This window comes from Nomascus leucogenys, chromosome 2 (assembly GCF_006542625.1).
Source record: "Nomascus leucogenys isolate Asia chromosome 2, Asia_NLE_v1, whole genome shotgun sequence".
NCBI lineage: Eukaryota > Metazoa > Chordata > Mammalia > Primates > Hylobatidae > Nomascus > Nomascus leucogenys.
Window position 1 is genome coordinate 25905210 of NC_044382.1, and position 18267 is coordinate 25923476.

The following is an 18267-nucleotide window of genomic DNA, read 5'->3' on the forward strand; positions in this document are numbered from 1 at the left end:
AATATTTGGTTAAGGATTTTTGTGTCCATGTCGTGATGGGTATTCGTCTATAGTTTTCTTTTTTGTACTTTCTCTGATTTAGTATCAGCAATCAGAGGGATCCTAGCTTTATAAAAGAATTGGAAAGTATTTCCTCCTCCTCCTCTTCTTTGCTCTAGAAGGGATTGTGTGGAATTGGTGTTATTTCTTTTTAATCATTTGGTTAAATCCTTCAGCAAAACCATCTGGGGCTGGAGATTCCTTTATGGGGAGTTTCTAAATTGTGAATTTAATTTCTTTAATAGTTATTGGGCTATTCAAATTCTCTGTTTTACATTGAATGTGTTGTGATAGCTTCAAGGAATTGATCTATTTCACTTAAGTTGTCAAATGTGTAAGTGTAGAGTTGTTCATAGTATCCCCTTATTCTCCTTTTTATGTTTACAGTCTCTGTAATGACATCCCCTGTGACATTCCTGATACACCACCTGAAAGGAGAGAAGGTATGGAGGGAGAGAAGGTATGGAGGGAGAGAAGGTATGGAGGGAGAGAAGGTGTGCCTCCTTACTGGGTTTGGGTGGAAGTCCAGGTTCCCCCATATGATTTACTCTGATACTGATAGGGATTGGAGCTTGTTACTGCCCAGCAGGGATAAAGGTTTCAGTTCCTCACTTGGCCTTCTCAGACAGCACCCTGGGGGGTTAGGGGAGGCTGGCACTCCTTGTTACAACATGGAAGTGAGGAGTCAGAGTGGCTGCAAGAGTGCCATTATTGGCTAAACATTTTCTGGTTTTGCCTGAATACTCTGCTTTGACTGGAGAAAGTCTTTTGATGTGCTTGGCTTGTTTGTGCCTTTCGGTATTTCCAGTTAGCTGGCTTCACCAGCACTTAGTCTGGGTTGTATGATGCAAAAAAAGAAAACCCAGGAAACTCGTAGCCATGTCATCATTCAGGGCACAGTTCCCTATCCAGTCTGCCACCTTCTTCCCAGTTTTCAGAGTCGTCTTACGTTTGTCTTATAATGTTCAGCATTTTTATTTGTGCTTAACAAGAGAAATAGGGATAGATGTTATCTATTTTGTTTTCTCCGAAGCTTGCCGCTTTACTTTAATAACAGACATGTGCCTAGAAACATGCCTGATGTCCGAATTGTTTTTATTTAAAGACATTTTAATCCATATATAAAACCGTAGGATTTAGAAAAATGAACAAAGGACCAGAAAAGATAAAGAAGATTGAGCTTTCAAGGAGTGGCAAGTAATCTGATATAGCTCTGATATAATGGGTGCATGGTAAGGCCTAAGGAGCAGGGGCTGGAGATAAGGACCTTGAGCAGTTTGAATTTCTTCTGTGCTAACGGGAAGCCATTGAAGGCTATTGGGCAGACCGGAGCATGGCTTGAGGGCATTTTTAAGGTCACCCTCCTGTAACTTGCCCTCTGAGATGACCAGAGCTTGAGCTAGTGACATACATAGTTATTGAAACAGTTAACATGACAGTTATAATATAGTTGAACATGGTCAAAACTGAGGTTTTCCCAGCCTGATTTGTGTGCTGAATCAAAAGGGCCTACAATTATTTATACAAAAGCTAGTAACACCATCCAGCTGTTTACTATGCATACCTGTAATCTGTACAGTTATTTCATAATGATAAATTATGCAATTAGACTTCCATCACTATAGATATAAACATGACAGAAAAACTGATTACGGTTTTGTATTCCCTTGGTGCATAAATAGAATCAATTATGCTGTATTTTCAATATGACAAACTACTGGAGAGATTATGCATGATTTTTTCCCTCATTTTTTGTATCGTTAATTTGCCAAGTAATTATCTCTTCAGGCAAGACTTGAGGTTACTGAGACAAATCATTTGGGAAAACTGGAGACCGGGGTGAGAAGTCCTTCTGAGGGCTCATCTTCACTCTGCTGTCTTGTAGATTGTGTCTTCTCAGTCCTCACCTGTGAGCTTTGAGCAAGTATGTAAGATCATTTTGCTTTGGAGAATAGACCATGGGTAGAAAGAGAAAAAAAAAACAAAAAAACCTGAAAAATGAGATTTTTTTCCTAAATTTTAAACATATTATTATAACTATTTAATTTTTACAATGGAACTATTTCTAAGTGAAATCTCATTTGCACCTCAATGCATTAAAGAGCTAGACTGGGAGGTGCTCTGGCTGAAGTAGGAGAGTTGTGCCAGGATTTCCTTGCCTGCCTTCAGGAGCCATTCTATTAAGGTAACCCCAGAGACAAATCTGCAAAAATAATAGGCCTAGTTTGAAACATTGCAGTTCTGCCTGAGTTGGTTACATTTTTTGATGTTTACAGATGAGAAAATCCGTTTATTCATTTATTCCACAAATAATTATCGGGTACCAACACTGCCAAGCACTGGGCTGGGAACTGAGACTATAACACTAAACAAGATAGAGGGTAAGAGACTCACAAAGACTATTGACTCCTAGTCTTTGGACCCCTCTCTAGAAAGCAGGCTCCTCTGTGGTACCCATAATGCATATATTGGGTTTCTTTGCCTCCTCAGTGTTTGCCTTTTTCCTCCCCTGCTCAGGTGGGCAGTGACCTCATGCTCTCTCTAATAAGTTCCCCAAATAAAAAATACCTATCTAAAATAGCTATCAACTATGTTCCTTCTAAGAATAATTAATTGTCCCACAATACTGTTGAAAGTAGGAAGGTGCTTTTAGGAAACCAGGAGTTGAGTAATGTTTTTTAAAACTGGTTGTGTTTTGTTTGTTTGTTTGCAAACTGTAGTGGCATGTGTATCCTTTCTGAGCCCAATAGCTGGTTGGTGAAAAGTTTCTGCTACTTGTAGCCTTATTTCAGATGTTGTTTTCCTTTGTAGAGAGACATACTTCTCTAATCCACAGATTCCATCTCTTGTCTCATTTATCTAATTTAAGGAAGCAATAGAAGTTGGATTTCCAGATTTAGCAAATTAAAACATGGAACACCCAGTTAATTTGAATTACAGGTCAATAACAAATACTTTTAAGTATCAATATATCCTAAATAATATATGGCACATTTTTATACTAAAAAATTATTAAATTACTATTTTTAGTATAAACATGACATTAAATATTGCATAGATAATATCCATTCTAAAATATTAATCATTTATCTGAAATTCAGACTTAACTGTCGTATTTTGGTAATGCTAAGTAGAACATAGTGATTACAATTACTAGCTAAGTAGTAAGTCAGACTGGAGTTCTGTCAATTTCTAACTTGCCAAGTTACTTATAAACCTCAATTTTCACATCTTTAAAATAGAGATTGACAAGGCAACCTATTTTCTGTATTTGTTGAGAGTATTACATGCATGAATGCTTTTAGAGTGCCCTGCAACTGCATGTTTTCTCACAGTAAGCTTTTAATTGATGGTGGCTGTTTTTCTTCTTTTGAACTCCAGAAAACATCAGTGTGTGTGTGTGTGTGTGTGTGTGTGTGTGTGTGTGTGTGTATGTATATATATGTGTGTGTATATATATAGTATATGTATGTGTGTGTATACATATACATATATATAGAGAGAAAGAGCGAGTGTGTGTGTGTGTGTGTGTGTGTGTGTGTTCTGTCCCACCGAAACATTCTGCTGTAAGTGAAAAGAGGAAAAATGGATGCATTGCTCACGGTATTTCAGGATTGTTGAGGCAGAAAAACAGAGCTATGGAAATGCAAGCTGTTATTATACAGTTAGTTTTCATGGCCTGTTGGAAAAAAATCTGGGCTTAATTCAAGAGTTATTTGCATTGCTCATAGGATAGCACAGATATATTTTCAGTCTGTCAAACTCATTTTCAAGCTCTATGGGTTCCGCATAGTTTAAATGAATTTTGCCAGCCATGTTCCCGTACTGAGAAATCCAAGGCATATGTTCCTGATTCATTTCCACTGAACCAATCAAATTGTTCTTTTCTTTCTTTTTTTTCCTAAACGCATAGATATTTGCAATGTGTCAGGAGATATTTTATTTTGATGTTCTAGAATTAGTTGTTATTAACAAAGATACTGGTGATTATGAATTTATGTGTATACCTGCCTCTCTTACACCATCCTTTTATCTGTAGTATAATCACTGCTCAAGTTGGACGTGGAATTGTATATTGGCAGCCTCTGAGCCAGAATATTTCCATATGAAAATATCGAATGGATATTAACAGCATCAGTCTTTTAAACAAATTAGAATTTCAAAGAGCACTGATAAGCAAGTTTACACCTAAAGCTGCTATGAGTAACATCAAACAAGTTCAGCTTCTTAATAGCGAACACTGGTTAATATAGCTAAGATAGCTAGCTGGCATTTTTGGTATTTATTTTTATGCCTACAGTAAAAAGATACGATTCATTCTAGGGATCAGAGTGCTAAGGACCACCCAATTTTCCCCTTTGCCTGATTATGGATTTTAAATAACCACAAACATCAAAAAGAAATAGAATTTCATTTGTACCAATATAGTAGAGTTAAACCATGGTATAAAAGCTGCTAAAGAATGACTCTAACAAATGCTATGAAAATATATTTGAATAGCTTGATAATGACCAGAGAGACCATTATAAGAATTGCTGTTGATTTTTCAAAAATATTTTAATAACAATGCACTAAGTAGAATTTTTAATGTAATTCACCTGAATGAATATTGCCAAAATATGACATAAAGTTGATTTTAACAATCCAAACTTTTGGATAGACCATTTAAGCTACACATTTAATCTCAACAGTTTTCTATATGTGTGTGTATATATATATATATATATAATAATTTTATAATCTGTATTAACAAATTAAGTGACAAAAGTTAAGCATTTTTGGTTGAGTGCTAGAGTACTGTCCATTCACGAGTAAATAGTCATTCTGTGGATGGCAAGGACTCAAATGATGCCTGAGGTTACAGGATTGATGCCATATCTAATTTACTTCAGGGATGTGGTAGCAGGACACTCAGGGGGATAAGGCTTGAAGCGGTAGGCTATGTTTTTTAATAACCAGTCTTTTCTCCCTTAAGCCCTCAAGAGTTGCTATTTGTCACTTTGCTTGAGTGATCAATCTAATTTGTATTTTAATTATTTACACACATTTCATATCTATCTACTAGACTTTGAGCTGATAGAGGGCAAAGTCTCTCCACAGGATCTGATTCAACTTTGTTTCCCCTATATGGTGTCTTTACCATGTTACCAGTAAATATTATCTTTAACCCATGTTTAAGGATGGGGAATTATCTATGGACATGGATAAAAAGTAGACATGGCTAGTTATGTGCAATCAGTTTAGAGTCAGGCCTGACAGGCTCACCTGCAGTTGGAGCTAATAAATCTATTAAGATTTTTAATATGGGCAACTTTGCAGGCTGCAAAAGTCATCAGATACACTAAGCAAATCTTTAAACAACTCATCATCTAGTAGAAAGAACACAGGGTTTGGAAATGGAAGACTTGAGTATTTGTCTCATTTCCATCATGTACTATGAAGAGTGCATTTGTGAGGAGTTAACGAAATTTCTTCAACTTTTAGAATTTGCCCCCTTTGTGAATGACAGCACTCACTCACCCTGTTTTCCCTTAGAGTTTTTGTGATGATACAGATGAGATTAGGTACTTCTCAGCATCTGTCCTGTACAGAAATTCTCACAAATGGGCAAAGATACATTGATAGGAAAGTTTACCTTAACACTATTTGTAGCAGTAAAAAGTTAGAGTCAGGCTAAGTGTTCATTAATTGAAAAAAGGTTAAACACTAGTCCATCCTTAAGATTAAATACTATGCAACTGTTAACGATGCAAATCTACATATTAATAAAATCCCCATGATACATTTTGAGTGGAAAGAATTGAAAATCTGTCATACCTATTGTTTCATTTTTAATAAAAAGAAATAGAAATAAAAGGTACGTGGGCAGATGAATTGTTAGATTGAAAGCTGTAGGACACCAAGAGGTATGGTTGGCTTTGAAGAGGAGAAGTAATAAAATTGATAAGAAGGAGAATAGTAAATACATATTGAGTTCTTAATATGTGTTAGGCACTATTCTAAATGCTTTACATTCATTAACCAACTTGATTGGCATCACAACTTTGTTATGAGGGTACTATTTTTATTTCCACTTTACAGATGAAAAAACTGAGGGACAGAGGTGAAATAGTAAGTCTGAGGTCAGAACAGAAAGTGATCTAAAAGATGAAAACAGGACTTAAGTCCATGTAGCCTGACCAGAAATTCTGCCCTTATGCACTATGTCATCCTGGGGGTGATACCGAAATGTACTTCGGGGATATTTTCTTTCAATGTCATATGTTTCTCCATGGTCAGAATATCTTCACCAAACACGTATTACTTTACAACTAATACAATGCATTTGCTAAATGAGATCATACACATAAAAGCATTTTGTTTTATAGCCTGTCATTTGCTGTACTTATATTAAATGCTAAAGCACTAGGAGATGCTCTTTATATTTAAAAAAATACAAAATTGTTTCATACATCAACATCTGTTTACTCAGTCTTTGCTAGGGTAAGGGAAGTTGAAAATAAGACAGTCACATCTCCAGCATTTACTTAAATTTTCTCCATAATGTGACTCGTGATTGCTTTGCAGATGGGGTCTGATTATCAAATTGTGCATCCTCCTAAACCCACTCATATCAATAGCAAGCACGTCAGACAATAACTAGTGAGTGGTGTCAGCGCCTCATCGTCAGAGATACTGCCGACAAGAAGCATTTGGGCCAAGAATAAGAATTACAAGTGTGTACATTTCTAGCTTTGCAATCAACATGGAAATTAGTCAGCTTATAGCTGCTGAGTGGTCTTATAGAGAGGGCTCCAGCTGCAGATGAAATGCCAAAGCGAGGATGATAAACAGAGCAGAGGCATTCATCGTTCCTTTTCAGCTGTTTGCAGCCTGAGAGCCTTGGCAGTGGGGTGGGGTTGGCAGGAGTTATTGAATTATTCTCAGAGCTGGAGGGGATCTTCAAGGCCTTGTTGTCCTACCGTGAGGAGCCTGAGGTTCAGAAAGGGACACATGGGAGGTTATAAAGCAAGGTAAAGGAGGAGTGAGGTGTCATGTGAGCCCAGCGTAGGGCTGCAGCCCTTGGCATTTTTTGTGTCATTGAATTCACAGATTTATTCATTCATTCATGCAAAAAATGTATTTATTTGGGCATTTACTTATTCAACGAATAACTAGTGAACATTGATAGTCTAATCTTCTCACTGCAGCCAGAGTAATCTTTTTAGAATGGAAACTTGATCATATTCCTTTTCTCCCTAAAAGACTCCAGTAGCCTCATGTTGCTTTCAGAATAAAATTCCAGTGTGTAACCAAGACCCATGAGGTCAAATGAGATTTGGCCCCTGACTGCTTCTTTCAGTTCACCTTGTATCACTTTCATCTCCCATCATCTCTATCACTACCTTCTAGCCATACATCTGGCTTTCTGTCCTGAGGTCAAGCTCATGCCTACCTTGCCTTAGGCATTTGTGTCACAGTTCCCTTTGCCCAAAATGCTCTTGCAGGGCTCTCTCATGGCTGGCTTACTTTCACAGCTCAGCCTTTTTACAAAAGTCACCCTGTCAGAGAGACCTGCTTTTACCATGCTGTCAAATTACACCCATCCTAGGTTGTTCTTCTACCACCTGTATTTTCCTGCTAGAACGTGCTCCAGTCTATATGTATACTACCTGCCATTTGTTGGTTGCTGTCTTATCCATGGGTATGTTCCCTTTGTGCCTGACTCAGCGATGCTCAGCAAATATTTGTAGAGTGAATGAGTCATCCTGCTAGGTGAGATGCTCTATCTTAGGCATTGGTGTTACAATGGTGAATGTAACAGATGCCTGGCCCTGTGGCATTTATAGTCTAGGAAGAGTAATACAGAAAAATGTACACATCAAAACATCATTTGTTTATTCATATTTCAACCTTACTAGACCCAGAGCTCATTTTTAATAACAAATATTTCATAATGTTTTTCATATCCTGATATGAGCCTTATAATATAACCAACTTTGATGCATACTTTGATCAAATCAACGTTTTCATCAATGTTAGGAACAAGAGCTCGGAGTTGCAAGGAAAATGAGCACTCAAAGGATTTCTCAGTAAGGCAAATTTACTTCTGCAGAACGGTGCCACTTGCACTTTTGCTGCTGCGAGAGCACACCAAACAAAGGAGAGAAGGTGTTTTTATTTGTAATGCAGTCCCTATCCCTGTGTCCTTCCCCTATTAGCTAGAGTTGGACTGCACAATCTAGGCTGACCCTGATTGGCTGACTTAAACTTTTCCAATTAGGGTAAACGTTCCATCTGCAAGGGAGGGAGGGGGAAGGAGTGGTCCCTCTGCTACAGCACAAGGCGTGTTCAGACATGTCTGGGCAAGTCAGGGTGCACAAGGAGAGTGGGAGGCCTACTAGAAGGTTAGAAACAAGAAAGCACAAGGACTTGAGGCCTCTGAACCAAGGACAAGGACATTACTCAGTTAAACCCTTTGAAGAGGAATTCACCATCTCTAGCAATCAATAAAATCATACTTTTATAAAATCCAAATATAAAAAGTAATACAAAAAGATTCATTTATAATACAATTATATTATTTGTTACCTTGATACAATATTCTACAACACATCTACTTTTTCTTTATCTTTATCTTTTTTTTTTTTTTTTTTTTTTTTTGAGAGAGATGGGCTCTCACTTTATTGACCAGACTGATCTCAAACTCCTGGGCTCAAGCAATCCTCCTGCCTTGGCCTCCCAAAGTGCTGAGATTACAGGCATGGGCCACCCTGCCCAGCCACATCTACTTATAATGAACATGTTTAGATTTGAGAGAAATATGACAATAAGATAATATGTATCTGAATATAATCAATACTTTTTATTATAATTGCTGTTTCAAAATTGAGGCTTAACATACACATTTAAATTCATAATGACTGTCACAGCTACAAGTGCCTACTGATATTGGTGTATCATTAGCAAGACAAACAGTAAGAACGTCAATAATGATGACTGAATACTTTATTGAAATAGTGAATAAGTCTTGATACAGTTACGAAAAAAATATGATCTTCCCTTGATTTACCTTATAGTTACATTCCTAGAAAATTTAGCATAAAACCATGCAAAAACACCATTTGTTTATGTGTAGAATTTACTTAGGTTCTAGGCTCAGACTATCATGAACTGTATTTTCCACCTCCTGAGGGCCTGTCAAGGTATTCAGAAAGTTTGGGGTATATAGGACAATTTTTCTTAGTATAGGTCTGATGAATTGCAAGATTTCTAACATCTCTGATCTCACTCAGTAAAAGCTTGTAGCATCAAACAGTTGTAATAACAAAAAGTTCCCCCTTGGGATGAAACTATCCTTGTGGAGAATCACTGACTAAATTAAACAAATTTATATACTGATTGCCAGCCAGGTTCTAATCCTGTTTTTAAAAGAAAATGAAGGCCTTATTTCTGAGAGGATGAGTTAACAATGTTGACAGTGATGCCAGAGCATTTGGGAAACACTCAGGACTGTAGATGGGTTGCAGAATGAACCTTAGTGTGACCCTTTGACAAACTTCCCATTCTGGCCTCCTTCCACTGGTCAGCAGAACCTGTGTGGGGTATACATGGCAGATTCAGAACTCAGCTCCTTGGGATTAGTCCATTTGAAGAAGTGTCCTTCTCTACTGGAAAGTCTTCTGAAAATTAAAATGCAAGGTACTTAAAACATACTAACAGGCCAGGCGTGGTGGCTCATGCCTGTAATCCCAGCACTTTGGGAGGCCGAGGCAGGCAGATCACAAGGTGGCAGATCACAAGGTCAGGAGATGGGTGCAGTGGCAGGTGTCTGTAGTCCCAGCTACTTGGGAGGCTGAGGCAGGAGAATGGCGTGAACCCAGAAAACGGAGCTTGCAGTGAGCCGAGATAGCGCCACTTCACTCCGGCCTGGGGTAAAGAGCGAGACTCCGTCTCAAAAAAAAAAAAAAAAAAGACATACTAACATCACACAAACATTAGAAATGCATAGTAGACTAAGAGACACATACATAAGTTTATTTGAAAATGAAATATTTTTGTTAAGCTTCATAAAATGTTTCCCAAGCTTGAATAGATATGCAGGAGGGAGAAAAGGAAGTTGCAGAAAATTTAAATCCACAAAATCATTCAGCCTACAATTTTGAATCTATTTCAATTAACGAACAAATATTTATTAAATTCTATGTGTGTTTCTCTATACTACTCATTCTTTTTATTTTAATCTTTTTTTTCCTTTGCTAAATCATAAACTCTTCTGTGAAGAAACCAAACTTTCCCATTCTTCTATAGTTTATATTGTACTCAGCATGACTCTTTACACAGAGTAGAGATACATTATTTCCTTAGCCCAGTGGTTCTCCGAATACATCAGAATCACTGGAAGACAGAGTTTGATTCAGTAAATATAGTGGGGCCTGGGAATTTGCATTTCTGACAAGTTCCCAGGTTATGCTGCTGCTGATGATTCAGGGGCTACATTTTGAGAATCAATGACTTAAAGCATAACATTGTGGTAAAGAACTCAGGCTCTAAAACAAGATGGACATAGGATTGAATTCCAGCTGCACTACATATTAATTATGTCCCCTTGGGCCATTTACCTAATTTCAAAGCCTCAGTAACTCATTTAATTAATGGGAATGATAATATTTATTTCATCAGTTTTGTGAGCACTATGTAAGTAACACACATTATGTACTCAGCAGACATCAGTTATTTTTATGGAGCTTTCTCTACCAAGAAAGGGCTTTGGGTTACTTGGAGAAGATATTATTGCACGGTGTATATGATGAATAAGTATTATAATGGGGGAATTCTAGGAAACACTTCAACTTTGGGTTTAATGATTTTCCTGTGGGTCTACCTGAATTAGGGAGGCCATTCAGAGGATTGTAATGTGTGGTGGGTTGTGGGGGGTGGGGGGGAATGTCAAGTACCCATTTAGTTGGTAATTAAAATATTGCTGAAGGATTGGTTGTATTTATATGAAAACAGCTCAATTTGCCTACAGCATAAAGTTGCTGTCTGGGAAGAAATGTAATATTCAAACAGCCTGTAATCAAAAGAGCTACTCCACACCTGGGAAAAGCATCTTGGTAATTTTATGAGTAGTACAAGAGCAGAAATCAACAAATGCTTTTCTTTACAGCAGCAACAATAATAGTAATTTTAAACAGCTACTTGTTTTTTCATTTTTTCTTCATTGTGATGATTCCTTTGTTTGTCACTGAGCATAGGAAGTTGCAAAGTTTAAGAATATGGCTTGTGTCCTCATGAGATAAAGGAATCAGGCCCTTTCAGAGAATGGCTTTTATGCTCTGAATATGATACTCACAGTAAATTACCAGTTAGCCTTGGAATGAGCCATCTGGATTACAGTCTCATGTGGCTGGGGAAGAATTTAGGGTGGTCAAGTCTCCCCTGCCCTCTTCCGCTGTTTGAATGCCTTCTAATGATTTCCTGCCAAGCTGTCCAATGTATTCTTGAATGCTGCTAGTGTCATGTGACTCATCTCCAAAAGAAGTTTAATCTGACCTTGACTAGATTTTACTGTAAGAAATTTCTTTCCATTGAGCTAAAAACTGAATGATCTTTTCAGATACATAAAAGCAGCTACTGGGGCCTACCTGAATTCTTCTCTTGACTAATGTTTTCATGACATTGAAGACAATTACTTTACTAGTTTAGATATAGAGTAACTTTCGGTTTTAGTCCTAGAATATATCATTTACTTTTTTTTTTTTTAGTTGACATCCAGAGAAGTTAAGAGCTCAGGCAAACATCACCTAGATGTGACTAATATTTACCTCCCTCTTATTGTCTTCATTTTTTCCTCTGTCCTTTCCATTTAGGTTTCTGGTAGGCTCTGGAATGGAGGCTGTAGCATTCTTGGAGGCACCCATATTGGATGGATTTATTCATCTATTCATTTATTGAAGAAATAGTTATTCCTGAACATATTCTGTGTACATAGATTACGTTGAGGGCTCTGGGTCTATAAAGATAATAACAAAACCCAGGAGGCAATTAGCTTTTATTTGTATATTAACTTGACATCACTAAAAGTGTCTCTTGAGCTTCTTCATTGTTCAGTGGGAATGACTGATTATTAACAGCTGTCATGAGTAGTGTAGAAAAGGGCTTCCATCCTCATTTCGGTGTTCAGCTTATGTGTGTGGACCCTATTCTAGGCCCTTGAGGAGTGCATAAATATGTTACAGGTAGCTAAGATAGGCATAAGCGGGGCAGGAGAGGGCTCTCCCCCAACCCACTGGGAATATCAGGTGATGGTTCAATAACTATCACACTACATCTCTAAAGCCAGGGAGACGACATTTCCTGATGATCCATAGCTATTAACGTTAAAGTGTGAATTGAATATGGATGCCAGGGAGAAAAACTTCCTGGGCATGTGCATTAAGAGACAAGATGATGAAGCACAACCTTCCTAGTACACTCCACAGGAAAAAAGAAGAAAGCCTCAGATGGGCATGTGTACAACTTCCTAAACACACTGCCCCTGCTCAATTCTTAAGGGTAAGGAGGGTACTGAGCATGTGGGAAGCCCATCCTAAGGGAAGAATCATGGAAAAGAGGTGAGCCTAGAAAGCCCTAGGATCAAGGTTAAATGCCCCTTTTTCTCTCTTTGACCTTCAGGAGCCCTCTTGGATTTCCTCCGAGTGAACCTTCTTTTCTTTCATGTTCTAAAGCCTTTTTAAATAAACTTCCACTCCTGCTCTGAAACTTGCCTCAGTCTCTTTTTCTGCTTTATGCCCCTCAGTCAAATTCTTTTTTCTGAGGAGGCAGGGACTAAAGTTGCTGCAGAGGCCTACAGATATGCCACTGGTAACGTGGGGTAACTCGGATCTCTTCCACCAGTAACGAACACATACCAAATAATACTAGACATGGGAAGTGCTACTAGAGGAGAGAAGAAGGAGGTCACCATGGGCTGAGAATATTTTATGAAAGAAATGTGCCTTGAATTTGCATGGGTAGATGCATAAAAGGATGACATTTCACGCAAAAAGAGGAGCAGAAACAAAGGTATAGAGAAAGGAAAACCTATGTTCTATTTGGGGCAAGGAAGAAATTAATAGATGATTTTTCTAGAAGAAATGGTCAAGGAGATGCTTAATAAATAGGAATGATATAAAACTAGAGTCAGGATGTCCAGAGAAGCTTTTGTGTAGTTGTAGTAACTGTAAAGACTAGCAATAAGATACAACAGGTTCTTCTCATTTTGCCACTAACTTTTTATTATTATTATTATTATTATACTTTAGGTTTTAGGGTACATGTGCACAATGTGCAGGTTTGTTACATATGTATCCATGTGCCATGTTGGTTTGCTGCACCCATTAACTCATCATTTAGCATTAGGTATATCTCCTAATGCTGTCCCTCTCCCCTCCCGCCACCCCACAACAGTCCCCAGAGTGTGATGTTCCCCTTCCTGTGTCCATGAGTTCTCATTGTTCAGTTCCCACCTATGAGTGAGAACATATGGTGTTTGGTTTTTTGTCCTTGCAATAGTTTGCTGAGAATGATAGTTTCCAGTTTCATCCATATCCCTACAAAGGACATTAACTCATCATTTTTTATGGCTGCATAGTATTCCATGGTGTAGATGTGCCACATTTTCTTAATCCAGTCTATCATTGTTGGACATTTGGGTTGGTTCCAAGTCTTTGCTATTGTGAATAGTGCCGCAATAAACATACATGTGCATGTGTCTTTATAGCAGCATGATTTATAGTCCTTTGGGTATATACCCAGTAATGGGATGGCTGGGTCAAATGGTATTTCTAGTTCTAGATCCCTGAGGAATCGCCACACTGACTTCCACAGTGGTTGAACTAGTTTACAGCCCCACCAACAGTGTAAAAGTGTTCCTATTTCTCCACATCCTCTCCAGCACCTGTTGTTTCCTGACTTTTTAATGATGGCCATTCTAACTGGTGTGAGATGGTATCTCATTGTGGTTTTGATTTGCATTTCTCTGATGGCCAGTGATGCTGAGCATTTTTTTCATGTGTTTTTTGGCTGCATAAATGTCTTCTTTTGAGAAAGTGTCTGTTCATGTCCTTCGCCCACTTTTTGATGGGGTTGTTTGTTTTTTTCTTGTAAATTTGTTTGAGTTCATTGTAGATTCTGGATATTAGCCCTTTGTCAGATGAGTAGGTTGCAAAAATTTTCTCCCATTCTGTAGGTTGCCTGTTCACTCTGATGGTAGTTTCTTTTGCTGTGCAGAAGCTCTTTAGTTTAATTAGATCCCATTTGTCAATTTTGGCTTTGGTTGCCATTGCTTTTGTTGTTTTAGATACGAAGTCCTTGCCCATGCCTATGTCCTGAATGGTATTGCCTAGGTTTTCTTCTAGGGTTTTCATGGTTTTAGGTCTAACATGTAAGTCTTTTTATCCATTTTGAATTAATTTTTGTATAAGGTGCCACTAACTTTTGGCAAGAGAGACAGAGGCCATGTTTATATCAGATGTGGCTAAATTCCAAGCCAATATATGCAAGTTCATGTTGTAAGTATAGAAAGTAGTTTATTCTATACAAAATAACATGAATCTAATGCCATGTCTGTTTTCAGAGCATCACTCTAAGAGTGTCTGCTAAAATAATAGTGCACATAAATGAAAATATGCTAGAATGTTAAAAAGTCTGTCATATAATGTTGAACTTTTACTGCAAGACAGCAAGTTTGAAGTGTCCCCGGAGCATGTATTCTCAACTGGGGCAATATTGACACCAAGGAGGCAAAAATTAATTCTTGGTGGTGAGAAGGGGATCCTACTCTTTATGTGTAAAGTACAGCTGTACATGCTATATATAAATAGATACACAATATATCTATGATCTTAACATTTCATAGGGAAACAATTAGGGGGAAAAAGTCCAAAGGGTTCCTTGGGAGGGGATGATAAGGAAGAAAAGATTGAAAAGCAAGGCCCTAGAGAAAAGCCAGGTAGTCTAATCCATATTAGGCATGTGTCAGCACTGGGTGCATTCTTGGAGCTCCCAAGAATAAGTCAACCTCGATGTTTACTATGGCTACTCTTTGTTGTGGGGGCACCATTTTCCTCTGTTTTTATAGCTGACCTCTTCTGGTTGACATACTACTTTTTTAGGTTTGTTGACTCTAGTGTCATACCTGCTTTGTTGATAAGAAGTCAAGATGACTTTCATCCTTTTGCTGTAATCCATTTTTTATTGTTTAGCTTTCAGCAGGCGGTGTTGTTTACATCTGGGTTGTAAGACCTCTTCATGGTATTCCTCTAGGAATCTCACTACAATGACATAACTGCAGAGCCTTCTTGGGAAACATGGCTGGAGGGCCATTATGTTTGCAATGTGTGGATTGTGCACTACAAACAGATTGTAGGCCTCCACTCATAACCACGGAGTAATTTGTGATGGTAGGCCTAGGGAATCTGTATTTTTAATAAGCACTTTAAGTGATTCTCATGGCTGCTCAATTCTGTTTTAAAACGAATGCTCTGAGGCAGCTCTTGAAGCAAGATTTTCCTATTGCAGGAAGAATGATGGGACCTTCTTTCTTAGGTCATGATTGAACCAGTGGACCCTAGTCTCTATAGAAACTGCATTTTTTTATTTAACATGAATTCTTCAGTATGTCAATATTTATTCTCAAGAATTACTGGCAAAGTTATAGGCCAAAAGGTTTGTTGTCATAAAATCTATCACCACATTTCATTCCAAAATATGTAAATGTCTCTAAGCAAATGTATCCTTCAGCTAGATGGAGAAGTCCTTTTAACACTATAACTTTGAAAAATTATGTTGGACTGATAGAAAAACTTCTGGGCCAAGTGTCTAAAATTTAAACACCACCTCTGTAACTAGCCTGATTCTGCCCTTAAGCAACTAGTTGAGCAGCTTTGGGTTATAGTCACCAAATAAGTTAAAGCAGGATAAAAACTTCCCTAATTATTTGGCAGGATATTTGGATATTCAAAGTAAGGAACTGTTACTAAGGCATCACGAAAAAGTAAAAGGAATTTACAAGAATATAAGATATTATTATTATTATTATTATTAAAAACTGACTCCCAGATGTAACCATGCTTGTGTTAGGTAAAATAATTTTTCCCATGTTGTTCTAAGCTAATGGTGATGGGTTTGAAAAATTTTGAGTTGAAGAGGATTTAAACAAGAAGAGATTAGACATTGTAAGTAATCACTGAAAGTGAATGTATATGCATGAATGTGAAATGACACTCCTAGAATTTCCCAGGAACCAAGAGTGACATTTAAGTAACAGAAAATATCAGTAGAAAGAATCATCTCACAGAACACAAATTTATGTCAAGAAGGAAATAGAAGTATGTTGCTCCTTCTCAAAAGGAAGGACTTTACAGAAACATTAATAACATGTCTATCATGCAGCCTTCTTTACCAAAGGGGGAATATTATTTATTATTTCTTTATAGATCTTCTTTTTTTTTTTTTTTTTTTTTTGAGACGGAGTCTCACTCTGTCACCTAGGCTGGAGTGCAGTGGCGCGATCTCGGCTCACTGCAAGCTCCGCCTCCTGGGTTCACGCCATTCTCCTGCCTCAGCCTCTTGGAGTAGCTGGGACTACAGGCGCCCGCCACCACGCCCGGCTAATTTTTTTGTGTTTTTAGTAGAGACGGGGTTTCACAGTGGTCTCGATCTCCTAACCTCGTGATCCGCCCGCCTCGGCCTCCAAAAGTGCTGGGATTACAAGCGTGAGCCACCGCGCCCGGCCATAGATCTTCTTTTGAAGTAACAAAAATGGGTGCCGGCAGTTTCAAGCAATATGTTTTTCTAACTTACCAATCTTATTAAAATTAGAAAACCTACTTGTTGATATAGTCAGCAAAAGTTCTTGGTAGGGGTCTTATGGCCGCCACTGGGCCATGTGCCCATCTCCAAGGCAGTTGTCATGGTTGGAGAACGTGGTGCTCCAATCAGGTAGGCAAGGTCATTGTTAATCATGGTCTTGGGAGTGGGGTTAATTCCACCTGTACTATATGATCTGCAAGTGCTGGAGAGTGACTACTAAAAGGAAAAGTGGGGGTTTGCTAACAGAAGAAAGGGGAATTGTTAATGAGATAGCACAGACATGGGATTCTACTTCAACCATTTATCCTTACTAGAAGTAATACCTTATCCTATAAAAATTTCTGTAGGACTTGACAGCTTTTTTCCAACTCCCTTCCTATTAGTAATTACTATTATTAATATTTGTACACACATCTCATGTCCCTACTAGCCATAAGATCCTCAAGACTAAGTGGAAGCTCCTACTCATCATTCTATTTACTACACTGCCTTGCAGGATGTTTTGTTTATTTTCTACCCACTGTGGAAATAAAAACAGGGCATTTAACCATCCTAGACCTGATTTTTGAAAAGGACATATTGTAATAGGGCATTTCTAAGCCCCTTTCTAGTGTCAAAATCATTCAGTTCTACTACAGAATCAAATAGTTGTTGAGTGGATGACTGACTGCAATAAGGAGGAAATGCAAAAACTGTTGTACTTTGGATTTGCTTGGTTATGCTTCAGGAATGTCAATTACAGACTGAGTCAAACACCCAAATCCAGTAGCTCAGAATGTTCAATTTAAATATGATCTGATAGAGTATTTTTTTCCTCACTCTGGTTTCCTACACATGGAATGCATAGTATTTGAAATTGTTTTCCAGTTTGCTGCTTTCATGTGGGAGGATGCAAAGAGGCTGTGTTTCATGGAAAGAAAGTGAATCACAGCTTATTTTGTTAGTTCATATTAGATGAAAAGCCTTAACGTAAATGGGTTATTAAACCCAGAGAATGTGAGTAAAAATAAAATTGAGATATATAAATAATTGGAAATAAATAAATGATATCATAACTGCTGGCCTTAGTTGAGTACTTGCCAAGTGTTAAGCACTATACTATGTGAGTATATGCTTCATCTTATTTAATTTTATAGTAATCCTATGAACTAGGTCTGTTATTCCCATTGGACAAAATGGAAAACAAAAATGAGTTATGAATTTTCAAATTTTCAAAGAGATCAAATGGTTTGCCCAGGGGAGACACAGAAGCAGAGCAAAGATCCTTATGCCAAGTGGTTCTGGTAGGACCCAAACATTCAAACCACTATATTGTGTTCAGAGATACACTACATCAATGTGTGTTATTTCTTCCCACAGATTCCCATACTTAGGTTTTTTGCTCAGGTTTGA

The 18267-nt window shown here is 37.8% G+C and overlaps 1 long non-coding RNA gene across 1 annotated transcript in view; it reads left to right on the forward strand.

Moving 5' to 3' along the window:
- Positions 1-18267, forward strand: part of LOC100604609 — a 318043-nt gene that overhangs the window by 136502 nt on the left and 163274 nt on the right. The window contains exon 3 of the long non-coding RNA XR_004032317.1: positions 427-482. This is a non-coding gene — a long non-coding RNA (uncharacterized LOC100604609). The remainder of the gene's footprint in view (positions 1-426; positions 483-18267) is intronic.